The following is an 18551-nucleotide window of genomic DNA, read 5'->3' as shown; positions in this document are numbered from 1 at the left end:
GTTTTATTTTGTTTTATTAATTTAAAAGCAGCCCATTTCAATAAATGTTCTATATCATGGGATATGATATTTTCTTATGCTATCTTTCATCTATGGTTGAACTAATATAATAATAATATCGAGTGACCTTGCTGGCTGAGGTCTGGTGTCAGAGTTTTCAGGTCACAACTGATCAATTTCAGGGCCTCTGACATGACCTAACGACTGCTTTTTAGGCAGCCGGAACCGGTATGATATGGTTGAACGTAAAGTTGAGGATATCTATTGAATTAGACTTCTTATGGTATCACCATAAATGATACGGTATCACCACACATGATACAGTATCTTCTCAACTTGATACACAACACCAATATTTGATACAAAACTTCCAAACTTTGAATATCTATACCTATATCTTTGATATCTAGGATATCTATTGAATTAGACTGTAACTCTATGATGGTATTGAACGATGGTTTGTGGATGCTCTAGTGAACTAAAATCCAGTTGAACATTGGAAGACTTGAATGAATTCAACAACAATATTAGGACGTTCTATTAAACTAAGCTGTGAATTTACAAACATGAGTTTGTGTCTGCGAAATAAGCAATAAATTTTAGACTATTTTACCATGTTGAACATGGTATCTATTAATTTAAATCAGGTTTACATATTAGTAAGACATGACACAAGATAACTAGAATATTAAGGCTCAACTCACACTACCTCGACTCAAATCGTACGACTCCAGTTGAGGATACTCCAGTCCCTCCACCTTACGACTTCTTATACCATCTTTTCTCTACAGTATCACCATAAATGATACAGTATCACCACACATGATACAGTATCATCTCAACTTGATACACAACATCAATATTTGATAGTCTCTCGACCTTACGACTTCTTATACCATCTTTTCTCTATAGTATCACCATAAATGATACAGTATCACCACACATGATACAGTATCATCTCAACTTGATACACAACACCAATATTTGATAGTCTCTCGACCTTACGACTTCTTATGCTATCTTTATTCTATGTTATCACAATAAATGATACAGTATCACCACACATGATACAGTACCATCTCAACTTGATACACAACACCAATATTTGATAGTCTCTTGACCTTACGACTTCTTATACCATCTTTTCTCTATAGTATCACCATAAATGATACAGTATCACCACACATGATACAGTATCATCTCAACTTGATACACAACACCAATATTTAATAGTTTCTCGACCTTACGACTTCTTATGCTATCTTTTCTCTGTTACCATCTCAACTTGATACACAATACCAATATTTGATAGTCTCTCGACCTTACGACTTCTTATATCATCTTTTCTCTATAGTATCACCATAAATGATACAGTATCACCACACATGATACAGTATCATCTCAATTTGATACACAACACCAATATTTGATACAAAACTTCTAAACTTTGAATGAATTCTTCAAACCAGGTTCATTGTCACCACTTCAGTTACATTGCTTCTCCATTTCTAACCTCACATTATTAAAAATATGAGATAAAATTCGTCACTACTGCGCATGTAACAAATTTTATAATAATTATTATGAATATTAAATGAAAAAGACTAAGAAATTGTCAAAAACCACAGATTTATTGATACTTAGAAAGACCGGTTTCGGTTATTACACCATTGTCAATCTCTGATAAAGAAACCGGTCTTTCTAAGTATCAATAAATCTGTGGTCTTTGACAATTTCTTAGTCTTTTTCATTCAATATGAATAATTACCACAATATCAACTTCTCAACTACACAAAAAGTATTATTAATATATCGTCTTATCTAATTCTTATTACTGTCTTATTTGAAATAATAAAACATCACTTTCATAAAACATAACCTCACTCTCATTAAAAATGCATAGTACTATGCAATTCAAGTCGAGGCTCGACCAACATGTCGAGTCGACGCTCGACTCAGTCTCAAAGTCGTAAGGTTGCGGAGACTAGAGTCGACTGGTCTGAGTGTCACAATTTGAAAACACATGCTGCATCGTAAAGAGACTAAGGCTCAACTCACACTTACGCGACTCAGGTCGAGAAGAGACTCGACGACTCTAGTCGAAAGCATGTGTTTCCAAATGGTGACACTCAGACCAGTCGACTCTAGTCTCCGCGACGTCACCATTTGGAAACACATGCTCTCGACTAGAGTCGAGACTTCTCGACACGAGTCGCGTAAGTGTGAGTTGAGCCTAAGCCATAGAGAAAATATATCATAATGCTGTATTTTCTCTATGATTAACTTCGACGTTTAACGTGGACGTGATAGTGTTCCAGTGAACCAAACTAGTAATTCAAATAAATATAAGTTAGTTTTAGTGAACTGAAATGAATTAAAGTGAATGAATATAGAGCTAGAGTATTTAGTGAAAGGAACTAGATAATCACAAACATGAATTTGTTCAAGTGCATTGGGCAAACAACTTGTCTTTCTGGTCTGAGGTGTGAATTATTTCTAAACATTTATTGGAATTTGATTAACTTGTTTTCTGATTTGAAGATATTAATTTATTGTATTTATTTAAAACTGGATTTTAGGATATTTAATAATTAGAATTTTATGGTTTGATAAACTTGTTTTCTTAGTTGACAACATTAATTGTATTCATTTAAAACTGTATTTAGGATATTTATCAATTTAAAAGATGTAGACCATTGATATTATATTCTAAAAGTTGTACTGAATTGAACGATTAAGTTGCTTCAAACTTATTACAAATAAATTGGGTTGGTTTCAATGAAATGAAATGATTTTTTCAACATACTGTAGCAGATATATTTTAAGGGTTGAATCAAGTCTTGGGCCTAAAATTATTGTTAACCTATAAGCGTTAGTTCATCTTATTATTTATTAGTTTTAACATTGTCGAAATGTTATTATGTGCATTTTTTGTTCAAGTTCTCAGCAGTTCAGACATGTTTACTGTTAACAGATACCTGATTTTTTAAATATTTTTTCAATCTAGATTTTAAAACATTGTATTTTAACAGTATCGATCTTGTTACACAAACTTCGATCAAATCATCTTTGATTAACAGAAAATTGATCAAATTTGATTGAAGTTTGCGCAACCGGCCTTGTTTTTATTTTAAACAATGTTAATAAATTTAATTGAGCATATTTGGTATTAATCGATTTACTTTGAATCCTTCAAGCCCAAACGTTTAGAAAGTGAATTAGAGACAGTATAAACATAGAGAATTATACTATTTGATATTAAGAACTATAATATTATGGAATAGTTCTGCTTTGTTGGAAAGATGAAAATCCGAAATAAAATACTCAGACCCGGTCGCACAAAAGCCGGTTAAATTTTAATCAAGAGCTATTAATTCCACGAGAACCAATCAGAGAAGTTTTTCTGAAAAGAAAGCTTCTCTGATTGGTTCTTCTGAAATTAATCACGATTAAATTGATGTAATATTAACTGTTCATTCTCGTTTAAAATAATCAATTACATTTTATTAAGAAATAAATTATATTTTTCAATAATTTCGTGATGAATTTTCATAATTAAGATGAAATATTTTGTTAATTATAAATTCTACATTGTTAAAAGACGATCTGGCAACAGAGGAAAGTGAGAAAGAGATAGCGCTATCCGCTTTGTTGAATGATAGACAAGGATAGCAATACCATTGCTAATCAAACACTGCCATTATATAGCTGCGTACACATATACGCACTTCCAACCCGCACCGAGCACGCTCCGCCTTCGTACCGCCCTCGTTCCTCCATCGTACCACAGTCGCTCCGCCCACGCACCCATCATGAACGTTACGGATGATGTTAGATCTTCTCGCGTTCCCCGGTCGAACCACTGTTGCTCCCCGGTCGATCATCAATCGCTCTGCTGGAGTGACGTTCGGTTGCGGAGCAGAGCGAAAGTCTGTACGCACCTTAACGTGCACCTCACTATAGAGATTTATATTATGCGGCATCCACATGTTGGCCCAATGATAGGGCCAATGACGACCAGCGTCAGTGTGTGGATGGGTGGTTTGCCAGTGCTGGCCTTCATTGGCTCATGTTGGGCTACCAGGACGGGCCAGCTTACTGGGTCAATATGTGGATATTGTTCTGTAAGCAATTTCTGCCTACAGCCAATAGAATAGGTCCTTATTTAATTCTGAAAAAAAAATACAAATATTGTTAATAAATTCTATTGTATATTTTGCTTCCATTCTCACCTTTTTATATTCATGGTGCGGCATTTCATCTTTCATCATCATCATCATCATCATCATCATCATCATCATCATCCTTCCATGCTCAATTTGTTTTTACAAATTCATAGAAAATCTAAAACTTGGTTCTGAAACATTTCTTAATACACTTTGGATTAGTTGAACAAAACAGGGGACAAATAAATATTGAATGAACATGGATTATTGACTATGAAAAATATTCAACAACCTGGGAAAAATCACAAGATATTAGTCTAATAAATATTGAATAATTATTAATTTTGTACAATAAAATTATTGTACAAAATTAAGTGTTTTATCTCCACATGACATTTGTTTATAACATTTGTAATGTTCGATGACAAGAATAAAGATTATTGATTAAAAAATATAAAGCAACCTGGAGAGAATCACAAGATATGATGTATTTCTTGCTTGTATATTATTTTTTGAACGAACATTGATTATTGACTATGAAAAATACTCAACAACCTGGGAAGAATCACAAGATATGATGTATTTCTTGCTTGTATATCATTTTTTGAATAAACATGGATTATTGACTATGAAAAATACTCAACAACCTGGGAAGAATCACAAGATATGATGTATTTCTTGCTTGTATATCATTTTTTGAATAAACATGGATTATTGACTATGAAAAATATTCAACAACCTGGGAAGAATCACAAGATATTGGTCTAATTATTAATATTGAATAATTATTAATTTTGTACAATCAAAAATATTCAACAACCTGGAAAGAATCACAAGTTATTAGTCCACAAAAATAATGTACGGTATTCTCGTGAGAATGAGAATAAAGTTATTTAACGACTGACATTGCACTTTTAAATTGATAATTTTTATTACTAATATGAGTGTAGAAGTAGCTATGTTGAAAAGGCCTGTATTAATACTAATGGGGAAAGACCTATATAAACAAGAATTGAAACATCTTAAATTATTCATAATCATTTTTATACTTATATGAGTGCGTAGAAGTAACTTGGTAGAAACTACAGTAGACCTGTATACTGATGGGGAAAGACCTTTAAATTAACAAGAATTGGAACATCTTAGAATAGTAATACAAAATGATACTACTGTACGTATAAAAACCTGTAATAAACCTTACACCTGAAGCTTATTAGAAGTGGACACCGCATTATATTAACCCATTCTCCTGAGATTGTGTGGTGTACATAAAAAATAGTCCATTGTACAACCTCAGAATTTGCGACCACCTTATTGGTCAATACATCGAAGAAGATGTCCAAATCTAGGTCAGAAACGCGTCCTTATTAATACAAATCTACCCAGCTCAATTGGAGCGTCGAGCCTAATATTTTCAATAGGTACACATGACACAAATTCAAAACACAATTCACAGTCTGTGAATGACAAAAAATACACAATTTTCAAAATTGATTAATCTAAAAATTGAAAAATAAATTACAACCAACCTCGGCCAATTGACCGTGATAATTTGGGGACCTGAGCTAAATAATAATTACTGAAACCCTATACTGAACTAAAAAGTTTGCTGACTATACTAAAGAAAAGCTAAGATTTCCTACAACTAAATAATGGGGCTTCTAATGGAAGAATAATAATTGAAGTTATAAACAAGTTTATAAAAAGGAAAGAGATTTTAATGCTTTCATGGTAATCAAAAAATCTTAAGGTGCATACAGATATACGCGCCGCGAACATGAGCAATTCACTTTTAATCAGCTGACTATATCTGTATTTTTACAGAAACGGTAAGATACAGATATAAAAAGCTTGGCATCTGCTGATATACGCGCCGCGAACATGAGCAATTCACTTTTAATCAGCTGACTATATCTGTATTTTTACAGAAACGGTAAGATACAGATACAAAAAGCTTGGCATCAGCTGATTAAAAGTGAATTGCTCATGTTTGCGGCGCGTAAATCTGTACGCACCTTTACTGTAATTTAAGGAACTCAAACTATTAGAATATGAAAACAAACTATTTCAAGTCAAAATTTGAAAAATAATCTAAAATTTATTGAAAATTAGAATCTTTGAAATTTCAAACAGATTGGGGCTATGGAGGGATATGATGATGCTGCTGAAGTTCTTGAAGTTCTCAGTTGAAAGCTAGGGACCTGAACTACACATTTCAAAAATAAATCAAAGCGTTTGAAATTTTAAATTTATAATTTTTAAGTTGTATTTAATTTTAATAACTGCTTCCAGAAGCAGACAATCTTTGATGAGAATTGAAAAACGCTTTGATATAATAATTTATTTTATAAACTAAACATCTTCTAGCTAAAGGGGCGCGATCAAAAACCAATAATTAATGTTCACCTTTAGTTGGCACCGTTATGCGTTTCCAGCTTCAATTTTTCTTGGCTTTCGATGAATTATTATCAAAAGTGACAATTTGATCAGTTTTGATAATTTTTCCGAACCTACGCGTAGTCTATTAGAATTTGAAAATTTGAAGTCTAATAGAATACTTTTAAAATATTTTCTATAAAAATTCAATTTTTAGTTTGAAGGTTACAAATTGAAGTAATAATCACATTTGAGTAAATATCTAATTCTGATTCATTTTTGAAAAAAAACTTCAAAATTGAGTTGAATACCGAAGGAAAATAAAAGTAGGTCTACTTCATCATTTTGAAAAAGTGATCATCAAAACGATTGGGAAAGGAAAAATAACGTAAACCTTGAGTTATTTCTCTCCCGAATTTATTTGAAATTGAAAGAATTCTCAAAAATTCATAAACGGATAATATATAAGGCCAGGGACGCGAAAAAAAAACTTAATAAATAGGTGTGAAATGTGTTTGTATAGGTGTATAAATCTAAAGCTAATTAAGTGTCTTATTAACTTGACACCATACAACATAAAGTGTAACCTCACACACACACAATTTAACTTTGAAATTATTATTATTTGAAAAGAGGAAAATACTGTACTTGGATTTCATATCAGGTATTGTAAGAAATGTTTTTTATGAATGAACTGTGACTCATTTGAAACTTTATAAAAATGGGGCCTAATTAATTTTTAAAATATTAAAAAGATGTGACTTTTTCAGTACGGTAACCTTTCTATAGTGAAGTCCACGTTATAATGGCAGTGGAGAAAGATAGAAGAACAACGTTGCTGTTCCTCTGTCTTGTCAATGCCTTCTATGGAGGGTAACTGATACCGGTTTATTGATGTAATATCAACTGTTCATTTTCGTTTAAAATAATCAATCATACTTTTTCAAACAAGAAATCATATTTTTCAATGAATTTTCTTGATCAAGATTTTGTTAATTAATTATAATTCTACATTGTTAAAAAACGATGTGCCAACAGAGCAAAGCGAGAAAGAGATAGCGCTATCTGCTTTGTTGAATGATAGACAAGGATAGCAATACAATTGCTAATCAAGCACTGCCATTATAACGTGGACCTCACTATAGTCATGATAACTGGAGGGATTATTTAATCTATCCTCATTTTTCACAAGATAATATTCAACAAAAATGAGATGAATCTCAAGATAAATTTCCACACAACACATTCACTTGAGATACATCTACTGTATCATTTTTATAATATAATAATAATAATATCGTGTGACCTGGCTGGCTCAGATCTGGTGTCAGAGTTTTCAGGTCGCTACTGATCAATTTCTACTGTATCAAATATTTGTAACAAGAAATCCAGTGTTGGATAACTTTACTGGTAAACCACTGACCATCTTTTCTAAAACATCGCGAGTTTGTCATCTTAATGGCAAAAATTAACGTTTTCCCTAACTCAAACTCAATCCATAAAATACAACAACGCTGAAACATATTTGAACCCCCATTCCTAAACAAACACGAGGTCTGAAACAATAAAACGGCATAAAAACCACAACAATTTGAAATTCTTCACCAGTAAAGTTGTACAACACTTTGATATATTCATTATTTATTTATTTATACATTGATGAATACAATATACCATTCTCAACGATGAATGAATTGGGAAAGGCTTCAAGCCCAAAACTGATTACCGTATATAAAGTAAATTCGTATGGCTTTTGTTGGTGGGGAGTCCCTTGCGGGAAGGTTCCACCGCCTGAATATATAATTTGAGTCGTCAATGGGCCTTACGACTGTCATACTTCAGCCGGGACCGACAGTTTAACATGCCCATCCGATAACACGGGAGTGATCTGGTTAACTGATTATATAATTCATTACAACATAGGCCTAATGCTATTTTCAAATTATTTATTTAGTAGACTATCGTCGTCATTATTTCTTCTTTCTCAACATTTTGATAACTTGTAATACTCTTTTGAAAATCAGAATCTTTGTAATATCAACATCGCTGTCATCCTGCATATTTTTCAAAAAAGGAATTTTGAAACACTTGGGAGAAATTGTGAAGATTTTGTAACTTTGATAGATAGTTCATACACTGTGATACTTGTAAATATTTGAAAAAAAACACTTACTTTTGTTGGAGTATTGAGGAATGCATTTCACTTCTGAAGAGGAGCTTCATCAGCCTCAGGCTCAGGCTCAGCCTCAGCCTCAGGCTCAGCTTCAGCCTCAGCCTCAGGCTCAGGCTCAGGCTCAGTCTCAGGCTCAGTCTCAGGCTCAGCCTCAGGCTGGGGAGCTTCATGAGCCTGAGGCTGATGAAGCTCCTCTTCAGGAGTGAAATGCATTCCTCAATACTCCAACAAAAGTAAGTGTTTTTTTTCAAATATTTGTAAGTAACACAGTGTCTGAACTATAAGAAAGTTATTATATATAGTGTTTCGCCATGGAAAGCAGCATCGAAGATTTTGTTTTGAAAGTGGGAGAATTTTACAGAGTTCTCTACTGCATAAATTTAGAAGTACTTTATTCAGGGCATCGACTTTTGACAAATAGAATGTGGCCTATAGAAAATTGAGTGAATTAATTGGGAAACGTCCTCAGTCCTTGTGTCCTGTGTCCTTGTCCAGTCCAGTCCTTGAGTCCTTGTGGGAAATTCATTAGAAAACTATTGGTGTGTGTGAGGATGTTTTTGTGTGCGGTAGTGATAACGTTTGACTCACCAAGCTGTGATCTTATCAATCAAACCTCAGAGTTGGCTGGATTAGTGAATGTTCTCCTCCTCATCCTCCTGCTACTCCTCCTTGTCCTCCTGATCCTCCTCCGATGTGACGTCACTGATGAGACTCAGCAGAGAAATCGGCAACAACGAAGTGTCGGTCCAATTCCAAGAGTTGTGTCCTGAGAGCATATATAAAAGACAAACTACTATTAGAGCTACAGATGAAAATATGGTTACACATCAACAAATTCAATTATTGTAGATTCACACTGATGAGTACATATCAATGAAGTGTTTGAAACATTACAAAGATGTCATTTGAAATAGATTGAAATAGAATACGGTACCGTACTACTTTTATTTGAATTGAAATAATCACCTACAAACCCACTTTTTAAATTATTTATTCATTGTAATGAATAAAAATGTTTGACACAAAAAAGCTTCGGTTGACGAGTGAGATTCTTTTTTAACCTTTTGGATCCTTGAATCCGTCTCTTCGAAAAATAACATATTTAATGTTTTAATTGTATTGTAAAATAATAAAAAATAATGTAAGTTTTCTTATGTAATGGTATTTTAACAAATTATTATATTCACATAAAATTGAAATAGGGTAGGTGAAAGCTAGTATCCTTATGTTACTCCATTTTTTGGTTTCATTGCACTAGTCAATTTTTGTTTTACAAAACCAATTTGGTCAAAAGTTTGATGAAGATTTATTTGTAAAAATCTAAGCAGCTTAAGGTATCATTCATAGCTTCTTGAGTTGTTTATTTGAGCAGCTTCAACCCAGTAAAATGCACTTAAGAAGTCAAGGAAGAAATTATCAGAGAGAATCCTTGAAATTTGGAATACTGTAAATAATTGTTTGGATCTCTAAAATCCAATTCACAAGAGATATGCTAGATTGTGTTGTAAAAATTCAAATTTTAGCAGCCATGTAAGTCAGGTCTACCAACATAAAAACTGATTCGACAATCGAGGCAAGTATCATATTATTAAAGAGCTGTCATCAAGGAAATAAATAATAATTAGGGATAGGAGAACCTTTGAATTGAATAATATAGTTATATCCAACAGTTCTCATTATTCAACGTTGATTTAATTTTGTTGTTGTCAGTCTACCCCTTAATGGCGAAACTCTTTGGAAAAATATCATAACCTCAAAATTGTCAATTCGTCAGCAGAGTCTCAATTCTTCTGGATTTCAGTTCATCTACCCTTTAGATAAACATAACCTAAAAGATTCTGTTCAACCATGATTCAAAGAGTATGTCAGGAAGGATAGGTTTTTGCTTTTAAATCTTGTAATAAATTGATGTTATTCGAAATGCAGTGATACTATCAAATAATTGACTCAAAGAGCAAAAAGGCTAACCAAACAGCTGTTTATAGATGAACTGAATGTCACCCAATTCGTCTACTGCCGGCGGTTATACAGTTTAATTAAAGAGAATAATTATTGAAAATTCAATTTCAAAGGTCAATTCTGGTGATAAAATATGGAAAAATTCATAAAACCTCAAGGTGGCAGGAGTTTCTTCTCAGGATGGCCAATAACGACAGGACAAGTGTGTACACACATGCTCGACATTTTGTGTCACCAGCGAAAGGTTTCAAAGAAAAAACAGCTGTTTGACAGCAGATTCTAACAATAAATTAACCTCTGAAAAATTCCAAATTATAATGATAAAAAAATAATTCAACCTCAAATAGAACACAGATGGACTGGCTGGCTGCTACAAAGATCTTAAAGATGCATCTCTATCTCTTTAAGGTCTTTGGACCGCTATGGCTTCCTATAAATTAATGAGCGCTGCTATCCAGAGATTGTCAGTTTGGTGTAAGGGTGAGCATTCCTGACCGGCAATTAGGAGGTACTGGGTTCGATTCCCGGGCTGACAAATAATTTTTGAATAGTAGCGCTCATCGAATTCCCATCTAGCTGTTTACCCTTTTGTCAATATTTGCAGCAGCAGAAGTCTTCGGGGTGAATTAAAGCATTTAATGTGGATTTTCGTTTAATAATAATGATGAAATAGAACAGCAAAAAAGCTAACTTCAAAAAATATGTTGTTCAAAGCCTTTCCCTATGATTAAACAATGTATGACGACATGTGTGTATACACTTGTCCTGCTGTTAGTGCTTAGTGGTCACCCTCAGTAGAACATTGACCTTCTACACAGAATACAAATATAGCAGTTATAGAACTTTTCTCTGCCTTCTACTATATGTCCTAACATTTTGTGGATGTCCTCAAATAAAATGTGGAATTTATTGATGCTTTCATTCAATAGTATTGATATGATTCCACAATATCAACACATTCTAATGATTATAAGATCACTACTATGAATGACAGTATAGGCTATAATAATGTTAATGGATATTAACTTTTTCTTATCCCTACAATAATAAATTATTGAGATGAAATAGAATGCCCCAAGTACCCTTTATTATGTTTTATTAATTCAAAACAATGAATTAGTCTCAGCAAGTTGTGCATCATTGATAAAACATAATGCCTATAGTCTACATGTTGGCCCAATCTGCAATATGACTAATGCCATAGCCACCTCTAATACAAGGCCCCGGCCTACGATATTGCAACGTCGCAGTGTAGGCTTAGAATCTAATACAGTACCGTACATGATTGGTGAAAAAGATCAGCTGGTATTTTAAAAAATCGTTTTCACCAATCATGTATTAGAGTCTAGGCCTACACTGCGACGTTGCAATATCGTAGGCCGGAGCCTTGTATTAGAGGTGGCTATGCTAATGCCCAGCAATGAAGGCACAGAGAAGAAGAAAGAATAGAAATTCCTTCTACTTTGTGATGAAGGCCAGTGAAGGCAAGCGCTGGCAAGCCACCCATCCACACACTGGCGTTGGCTGATATTGGCCTTCACTGGGCCAACATGTGGATGCCGTATAAAAAAGGGTACTTGAAGATTGTAATTTCATTTCAAAATAGATAATATTATAGATAGATGTATTTTATTTTCACTTTATAACATTACAAAAAGTGATGTGGGCGAAGTTGAGGCAATAAGAGCCTCCCTTTCCACTTGACCCACATAGGAGCATGTTGATTATGTACCGAATAAGTCAATTATTATAAGGAGCATGAAACGCATAAGGGAATTCCACATTATTCCTTTACTATAATCACAGAATACAACATGCTGTATTTGTATTCTGTGCTATAATCTGAAATACTTACAAATTCTATCAAAAACAGGCCCAGTTTCCATTACAACAGATCTATTAAACAGCATGTTGCAGTAGCCTAAATAGGCCTACTCTGTTCCCATGCTTTAAAATAGGAACAGCTATACTAAAGCTGGTTTCGCACACAACAGTGTCAGTGAAAATATAATTCCTATTAAGTTCTAATGGTGTTATTCATGCTCACTCGGCCGGGCTGAGTGGAAATACTCCAATTAAAACTAATGGGAATTATATTTTTTCACTTCTCTGTTTCCGCTTTAAAATAGGAACAGCTGGTTTCGCACACAACTGTGTCAGTGAAAATATAATTCCTATACGTTCTAATGGCATTATTCATGCTCACTCGGCCGGGCTGTGTGTGAATAGTCCAATTAGAACTAATGGGAATTATATTTTCACTGATCACTGCCACTGTTGTGTGCGTATCCATCCAATACCTACTATTATAACTTTTAGAAGTTATTATTTTAGAATACTATTATTACTATTAGAAAGTAATAGTAGGTACGGTATTGATCCAGCTCAACAGATTTGTTACAGTAAATTGCTTCTCTTGTCCCATATGCTTCAAAATAGGAACAACTACTAAACGCTTTGAAACGTGTGTGAGGGATCTGTTGTAATGGAAACTGTGTGTACTCAATTTCAAGTTGACGCATTCAAATGTAACACCGCCTCGCCGTCTGCTAGTTGTCGCCTCCCTCCAATTTGCGCCGCTACTTGCTAACATTACGCACATATTTATACTCGAATTAATAAAACTTGTATATTATTGGAACAGCTAACAAAGGAGGCCTAAAGTAGAAATTAGAATATTTATTAGCCGAAAGAATGGATTTAAATTCGTTATTGCAGGTAGTTCCAATAATAAATTGATAAGTTTTATTAAATCGAATATAATATAATACAGCCGCTTCTCATAAGTTTTATGAGATAGCAAGGCACCAATGCAAAGTCACTGAAATCATAAACTACGCTGCACTGGCATCAAATCTCCGCTAAATCATATCGCTTATTCACAAAATCATATCGCTTATTTGCAAAATCATATGGCTTATTCACAAAATCATATCGCTTATTCGCAAAATCATATCGCTTAGCTGCAAAATCATATTGCTTAGCCGCAAAATCATATCGCTTATTCGCAAAATCATATCGCATGGCCGCAAAATCAATCATATCGCTTAGCCACAAAATCATATAGCTTAGCCGCAAAATCATATCGCTTATTCGCAAAATCATATCGCTTAGCCGCAAAATCATATCACTCAGGCTCAACTCACACTTACGCGACTCAGGTTGAGAAGAGACTCGACTCTAGTCGAGAGCATGTGTTTCCAGATGGTGACACTCAGACCAGTCGATTCTAGTCTCCGCGACGTCACCATTTGGACATTTGGAAACACATGCTCTCGACTGTAGAGTCTAGTCTCTTCTCCACCTGAGTCGCGTAAGTGTGAGTTGAGCCTTAGTCGCAAAATCATATCGCTTATTCCCAAATCATGAAGAATCTTCAACTGAATTTTGGGAGGAAATGATCCAAATTCAATACAAATTATTTGAGGGAGCAGTCGCACAGAGAGCAATCTGCTGCGATCTCATAGGTTTCTACAGTGAGACCCATGTTATAATGGCAGTTTTTGATTGGCAATGGTATTGCTATCCTTGTCTATCATTCAAACAAAGTGGATAGTGCTATCTCTTTCTCACTTTGCTCCGTTGCCATATCGTCTTTTAGAAATGTTGAATTAGGTAATAATTAATTGACAAAATATTTCATCTTAATTATGAAAATGCATTAAACGGTGTACACACGTACGTTTGCCTCGGGTGAGCATACGTGTATGGGCTTGCATTCGCACGTGTGGACACTGTTCGCTGAGGCATGTGGGCGAACCGGAACCCTGTCGGTATTTTGGCGTGCTCAAAGGCGCCTCGGGCGAGCATTGAATGTACGTGTGGACGCGATTTTGCTATACGGGTGAGGCAAAACGTAAACATTGAAGGCGTCATAACCTAATTCCAATGAATTAGGTTAATGAATGACAAATCAAATTGTGATCCAATAACTAATTGTAAATTGTAGGATTTTTGTAGGATATGTGGATTGTCAAATATTTAAATAGAAACATGCATGGAGTATATAATTTGTATCATGATTAACAAATTTAGAACTGCATAATTTAAGTGGAAAAAGCTCCTCTACAGGGTTCCTACAAGAAAGTATAGCTTAAATATTATTTTACTGTGGCTATCAAATCATATTGTGTTTGTTTCATGTTATCAATCAGAGTTGTTAATTAAAATTGTAATCTTCAATATGATATTATAAATTTTAGATAGCTAGGCTATCTATAGAGAGATTTATTCAAACTTTGAACTAGTATTCCCTTAAAGGTAAATCTTGAAGCTAATCTTTTGGAGAATCTTGTTTTGTCATGTGTATGAGCAGAGTTAGTTTAAAATGGGCAGCAATTTAGTATTTGATTCAATTTATGGCTAATTTCCTTAAAGAAGACTGTCAATTTTGTGAGACAGTGTTGAGTGCTTTGATTAGGTCATCAAAACTTCTGGAATTATTGTAGAAATTTTCTTTTTTTGAGATTCAGAATAGATATTGGAAACCAACAAATGAATCGCCTAATGCCAAGAATCTCAAAGTTAGAGCCAATCGTTCTTGTGGAGTTATTGCTTCCCTCATGATGATATCATTTTTTGTTTAGATAACTAGTTGAATTAGATTCAGTATATTAACAAGATAATGTTTTGACAACCTAATAAAGTTTGAGTTGTCAATATTATGTCATTTTATTTCAATTACAGCAATTTATTTCCTTACTTCAACCTACAATCGTTCAACCCACCAACATCGTTTGTCAAGTTTTATTTTTGATTTTATTATATAAGTCATTGAAATAAAATGATACTGCTGCAATTTGTGATAACTATCTTCAATTATGGAATGGCGCCATTGTTGTCATGTTGTGGAAAATCTACATCTACCCAGTGAACTCTAAAGTAAAGTTAGTTTAGAGTTCACTGCATCTACCATGTCTTCGTGTCGTCTGCAAATCAGATAGCTTTTTGAATGCCGAGGCATATGTGGATCGCGTCCACAAGGACGTACAGTGAATGCTGAGGCAGGTGTGCATACGGTTGTTCGCGCGAATCTGTACGGACGTGTGTACAAGGCTTATAAATATCGTGTGACCTGGCTGGCTCAGGTCTGGTGTCAGAGTTTTCAGGTAGCAACTGATCAATTTCTACTGTATCAAATATTTGTAACAAAAAATCCAGTGTTGGATAACTTTGCTGGTAAATCACTCACCCTAATCGGGTTCATTCTCGTTTAAAATGATCAATTAAGCAAGAAACGATATTTTTCAATAATTTTATAAAGCCTTGTACACACGTCCGTACAGATTCGCGCGAACAACCGTATGCACACCTGCCTCAGCATTCACTGTACGTCCTTGTGGACGCGATCCACATATGCCTCGGCATTCAAAAAGCTATCTGATTTGCAGACGACACGAAGACATGGTAGATGCAGTGAACTCTAAACTAACTTTACTTTAGAGTTCACTGGGTAGATGTAGATTTTCCACAACATGACAACAATGGCGCCATTCCATAATTGAAGATAGTTATCACAAATTGCAGCAGTATCATTTTATTTCAATGACTTATATAATAAAATCAAAAATAAAACTTGACAAACGATGTTGGTGGGTTGAACGATTGTAGGTTGAAGTAAGGAAATAAATTGCTGTAATTGAAATAAAATGACATAATATTGACAACTCAAACTTTATTAGGTTGTCAAAACATTATCTTGTTAATATACTGAATCTAATTCAACTAGTTATCTAAACAAAAAATGATATCATCATGAGGGAAGCAATAACTCCACAAGAACGATTGGCTTCAACTTTGAGATTCTTGGCATTAGGCGATTCATTTGTTGGTTTCCAATATCTATTCTGAATCTCAAAAAAAGAAAATTTCTACAATAATTCCAGAAGTTTTGATGACCTAATCAAAGCACTCAACACTGTCTCACAAAATTGACAGTCTTCTTTAAGGAAATTAGCCATGAATTGAATCAAATACTAAATTGCTGCCCATTTTAAACTAACTCTGCTCATACACATGACAAAACAAGATTCTCCAAAAGATTAGCTTCAAGATTTACCTTTAAGGGAATACTAGTTCAAAGTTTGAATAAATCTCTCTATAGATAGCCTAGCTATCTAAAATTTATAATATCATATTGAAGATTACAATTTTAATTAACAACTCTGATTGATAACATGAAACAAACACAAGATGATTTGATAGCCACAGTAAAATAATATTCGAGCTATACTTTCTTGTAGGAACCCTGTAGAGGAGCTTTTTTCACTTAAATTATGCAGTTCTAAATTTGTTAATCATGATACAAATTATATACTCCATGCATGTTTCTATTTAAATATTTGACAATCCACATATCCTACAAAAATCCTACAATTTACAATTAGTTATTGGATCACAATTTTATTTGTCATTCATTAACCTAATTCATTGGAATTAGGTTATGACGCCTTCAATGTTTACGTTTTGCCTCACCCGTATGGCAAAATCGCGTCCACACGTACATTCAATGCTCGCCCGAGGCGCCTTTGAGCACGCCAAAATACCGACAGGGTTCCGGTTCGCCCACATGCCTCAGCGAACAGTGTCCACACGTGCGAATGCAAGCCCATACACGTATGCTCACCCGAGGCAAACGTACGTGTGTACACCGTTATATTATAATAATACAGTAGATGTATCTCAAGTGAATGTGTTTTTGTATGGAAATTTATCTTGAGATTCATCTCATTTTTGTTGAATATTATCTTGTGAATGATGAGGATAAATTAAATAATCCCTCCAGTTATTATGACTATAGTGAGGTCCACGTTATAATGGCAGAGTTTGATAAACAATTATTGTATTGATATCCTTGTCTATCATTCAACAAAGCGGATAGCACTATCTCTTTCTCGCTTTGCTGTGCTCCCAAATCGTTTTTTAACAATGTAGAATTATAATTAATTAACAAAATCTTGATCAAGAAAATTCATTATGAATTCATTGAAAAATATGATTTCTTGTTTGAAAAAGTATGATTGATTATTTTAAACGAAAATGGATAGTTAATATTACATCAATAAACCCTTAACTACCGTCTATAGAAGGCATTGACAAGACATTCATAGGATCGGCAACGTTTTTCTCCTATCTTTCTCCACTGCCATTATAACGTGGACCTCACTATATATATCTGTATCCAAGGTATGCGATCTAGATAATAGTTATATAGAGAGGTATAAATTAACTCAGCACTCTTCATTCTATTATTGTTGCAGAAAGCCTGTAGTGGATGGTAAATCTGTATTCAGTAGTTAAAGTAAAGTCCACGTTATAATGGCAGTGATTGAAGATAGGAGAACAGTGTTGACGATCTTCTGCTTTAATTAATCTTATTTCTACATTGTTAAAAACGGATTTGGTAACGTTGTGGTATGGAAAATGATAGCGCTATCATATTTGTCGAATGATAAACAAGGATAGCTACACCAATGTCAATCAAATACTGCCATTATAACGTGGACCTTACTATAGTTCAAAGGTGGCGCACTTAGTGAACCGTACTGTACTTAATAAAATCGTAACATGTGATTTATCTAATAAATTCCTTAAAAAAAGTACTGTGTAATCACAATCTCAACTAATACAATATAGATTAATTTCAAGAGAACCAATCAGAGAAGGCGTTTTTGAAAAGACGGCTTCTCTGATTGGTTCTCGGGGAATAATCACAATTAAAATTTAACCGGCTTTTGTGCAACCTTGAAAACCCGTACAGTATTTATAAAGGTGCGTACAGATAAACGCGCCGCGAACATGAGCAATTAACTTTTAATTAGCTGATTATATCTGTATTTTCACAGAAACGGTAAGATACAGATATAGAAAACTTGGCA

General features: G+C 34.0%; 1 long non-coding RNA gene across 1 annotated transcript; it reads right to left on the bottom strand.

The window, feature by feature from the left end:
- Positions 1-613: 613 nt before the first annotated feature.
- On the bottom strand, positions 614-1265 carry LOC120353977. Its single transcript, XR_005572709.1, has 2 exons — positions 1122-1265; positions 614-758 (listed from the first exon to the last, which is right to left on the bottom strand). It is a non-coding gene; the product is annotated as an uncharacterized LOC120353977 (long non-coding RNA).
- Positions 1266-18551: the final 17286 nt, after the last annotated feature.

Source organism: Nilaparvata lugens, chromosome 13 (genome assembly GCF_014356525.2).
Source record: "Nilaparvata lugens isolate BPH chromosome 13, ASM1435652v1, whole genome shotgun sequence".
NCBI classification, from domain to species: Eukaryota; Metazoa; Arthropoda; class Insecta; order Hemiptera; family Delphacidae; genus Nilaparvata; species Nilaparvata lugens.
The sequence above is the reverse complement of the archived record's forward strand: the minus strand, read 5'-3'. Positions and strand labels throughout refer to the sequence as shown.